Here is a 784-nt window from a genome sequence, read left to right on the forward strand (position 1 = left end):
TCTACCACCTTTAGTAGACTTAGATATTCTGGGAACTAGCAGAAGTCCTGAGTTTTGTGATGTCAGAGAGCGTGAAGGATTGTAACGTGTTAGAAGACTAGTTAGATACATGGGAGCTAAACCATTAAGAGCCTTGTACGTAAGTAGCAGCAGTTTGTAATCAGTTCTAAACTTAACAGGTAGCCAGTGTAGAGATGATAACATTGGGGTTAAAGGTCATACTTTCTTGTCCTAGTGAGAACTCTGGCAGCTGCATTTTGGACTAACTGTAAGCTATTTATTAAAGATGCAGGACAACCACCTAGTAATGCATTACAATAGTCCAGTCTAGAGGTCATGAAGGCATCAACTAGCTTAAATGTAACTGCACTAAATGGATATAAAGCAGGAAGCATTTTAGTAACATTGTGTGTGAGGAAGAAGAGTTGTGTGAGGAAGATGATCAGCTTTGTGTAGCTGTAGTAACTCATCACATTATTAACTCCTTACTGTTTCCTGTTACAGCACGTCCTTTAATTCTGCCATTAAAGGTTCATGAACTTAAAGCTTTTGTCTCCATTCGATATTAAATGCTCACACACCTTCGTCACCTCTCTCATCTTCCTCACCTGATTATTTACTCTGTTTAGTGTACATTTAATGTACGGGTTTCTGACTTCTCTCTGTCCTTGAAATGGACTTGGTCAGTAATTTTGGTTTTATTAGCACACACACACACACACACACACACACACTCTCAGCAATTAGAGAAGAGATCATGAGGCTGATCATCCTCGAGCAAATT

Source organism: Tachysurus fulvidraco, chromosome 18 (assembly GCF_022655615.1).
Source record: "Tachysurus fulvidraco isolate hzauxx_2018 chromosome 18, HZAU_PFXX_2.0, whole genome shotgun sequence".
In the NCBI taxonomy this organism is placed as follows: Eukaryota; Metazoa; Chordata; class Actinopteri; order Siluriformes; family Bagridae; genus Tachysurus; species Tachysurus fulvidraco.